General features: G+C 32.6%; 1 pseudogene; it reads right to left on the minus strand.

Moving 5' to 3' along the window:
- Positions 1-1,884: 1,884 nt before the first annotated feature.
- Positions 1,885-1,997, minus strand: LOC138833315 (U6 spliceosomal RNA; annotated as a pseudogene).
- Between the last annotated feature and the right edge of the window lie 1,087 nt (positions 1,998-3,084).

A 3,084-nucleotide genomic window follows, 5' to 3' on the forward strand; every position in this document is an offset into this window, starting at 1 on the left:
TGCTCAGATACTTTTATGTTTTATCAGTTTTGCACATTTTCATATGGATTTCACCTCAGTCTACAACATTCCTTCATCATTCTGTCCCTGATATTTTTACACTATCAAGACATAACATAACCAGTTTGATTTACAGCATGAAAAGTTATCCACCTGGCTTCCTTGGAAGCAGAGCATGATCAATAGATATTACTTCTAGTTGCTCACTACATGTAATGATTTCTGTACTACTTTTCACATTCTATTTAGTATTTAAAAAAGATTGCTGGCTAAACTCAAAGCTCATTCCTAAAAGTTTATGTTAAGTATTTCACAAGTTTTATTCCCTTAATTGTTAAGATAACATTTGCTATAATGCTAATGTTATTATAATGCTAATGTTTAGTGTTGGGAAAAATTGTAATTAAAGGCCGTAAGTGCATGGCCTAAAGACACACACAGTGAGGAAAGAAATGAGTCAAAGTTTCTGAAAGCCTTTCAGCAATACACAAAAGGTAGATAAAATCTCTCCATTCTATGACACTCTCAATTCAATATTCATATTGTCCAAGAAATAATAGCATACTAAATATTGCCCATGGTGATTGTTTTCTGTCACATTTGTCTTCAATACAGATTGTGTTGGTGACATTGGGTTATCATGCACAGAACTGAGCTTATACATTGAGGTCCAAATTTCTTCTGTCCCACAATTCCAGTATCCTTTTTAAAAAGTACTAAAACTTTTAAATATCATCACCTACTGTCTTATAAGTATCCAAAAAGTAGAAAAAAATCATAAATAATCACTCCAAAATGCTTTAAAATTGGAGATGCTAAAACATGCCCTCTGAAGTTTATTTTCTTCTACTTTTAACTTTATTCTGAAAGCCTTTGCTAGTTTGTCACACCTGTAATCCTAACTACTAGGGATATCTACACAGGAGCCTGAGATCTGTGAATAACAGTTGGAAGCCAATTGGGGCAAATAAATTCATGTGATTATTTTTCAATAAATTTTAATGAACTAGCAAAGGGCCAAGAATGGAGATGTAGCTCATTTAGTAGCTAGAGAGAAAAGGCCTAGCAAGACCTTGAAGCCCTGATTTCAAACTCTGAGCACGTCAACACACATTCAAGTGCTTGAGCACATGCGTGCATTCACACACATATTTATTCAAAATGCCTTCATATCGGAGTTTTGCATGAATTTCTTTGCTAACAATATTATATGTGTAAAATAAAAGAAATAAACTCTTCCATCTCAGAACATTTTTATACGTTCTTATTGTAAAAATACTGTACAGAGGGGTAACACTTACATGAGCAAGGTAATGAGTACATTTCCTAACAAGCATTGTTACCTCCTCCTTTATTGTTCCCCTACCATCCCTTCCCTCCCACCTCCACAAGTCCATTAACCTCCTCCCTTTCCCAGCCTCAATTTTAAAGTTCACTTTACAACACAGTGTCTTGTGTATCTCATTGTTACAATAGGTCTACCTGTATCCCTATTTAAGCATTTTGTTTTTTTTTCCTTCCCCTCAGCAAATTAGAGGAGAGTATATACAAGATGTAGGCGCACCAACTTCAAATACAGTGAAAACAGGTGTTATAGCATGGGGGAAGAACATATAAAGAAACAACAACAAAAAAAAACACACTGAACGTTATAAGTACGTGAGAAACAATAGCAAGAAAAAAATAACCAGTTGTGTCCCTAACTTGGGTTTCATTTCCCTTAACATAATCTTATCTGGTCATATACACATAACTTTTGACCTTTTCTGCTTATCTCAGACATACATTAGTTATTGAAAATTAGAGAAACCATGGGACCTATGTTTCTTTGGACTTGGCTTAATTCACTTAATAATTTTTTTTTCCAAGTCTTTCCATTTCCTAACAAATTGGGCGATGGAATACTTCAGGAATTTTCCTGTCATCCTTGCGCAGTGGCCATGCTAATCTTCTCTGTATCATTCCAATGTTAGTGTATGTGATGCTGAATTGAGCACAGAACATTTCTATATATAAATTGTAATTGATTTTCTTAAACTAGACAATTCAACAAAATGTAAGTTTAAAAGAATTGTCGTCAAATTTTAGAACCATGTACTTCTTACATAAGTACACATTTAAGAATAAAGTCAGGATTGACATGTCAAAAACAAAATAATTCCAGATATTTGTTGTTCAAGAGATGTGTTGGAGGAGGAATTCAATTATTCTATACAAGGGATCTGTCGTAATGAACACTGCAACAAGTGTTAATATTTGTTAAAAGTTTTAATGTTTTCAATATATTTAATTTTGGGAATTTGCTTATATATGCCAAAACTGGGACTGTTTGGCAGGTCATAATTCTTTTCTATAAAGTATTTAAGAGTTATGGTAGCAGATAAGTACTATTAAGTATGTACATTTCAGATTTTATAGAAACTTTACTAATGAGAAGTTGCAAAGTCTTTGTGTAAAGGAGCAGAATAAAGAGTTGACTATGTTAACTACACAGATTCTGTTAAAACTGTAGGCCTGCCTTACTTCATATGTTAGTGAGGAACAAATGATGATATAAGCCATATACAAATTATGAGATGAACTATAAATGGCAATCGTAGTGGGTGATTTAAACACTACTCATAGCCTATAAAATTCTTGTTGAACATCATAATCTTAGACAGTGTTAAATGTAAAGAAATATGGCAATAATAAAATCGAATTTTTAGTACACTTCAAATACTGAAAACACTGGTAATTGTTTTGTTTTTTACTTTATTAATCATTAATATTTCATAATTTGTTTTCTTTATTTTTAGCATTGTTTTCCTTGTTGTAATATAATACAACTTTTTGTAAGTTGTCATTAGGAGGTACTTTGAGAAGGTTACTGGGATGGCCACACCATTTTTTATAGGTGTATGTGAATTTATAAAGAGGAAACTTAAGAACAAAATATGGATTTAAAAAATGATCAAGTGGAGTCTGATTCAGGAGTGTTGATATATGTCCACACCTAAAATATTAGCCCTAGGCTGAAGCAGAGTTATTACAGAGTTGAGGACACAAAAGTGAGAGACTGTGTTTTGTTTTTTATTTTTATTT

This window comes from Dipodomys merriami, unplaced genomic scaffold (genome assembly GCF_024711535.1).
Source record: "Dipodomys merriami isolate MVZ:Mamm:240054 unplaced genomic scaffold, mDipMer1.0.p SCAF_203, whole genome shotgun sequence".
Lineage (NCBI taxonomy): Eukaryota > Metazoa > Chordata > Mammalia > Rodentia > Heteromyidae > Dipodomys > Dipodomys merriami.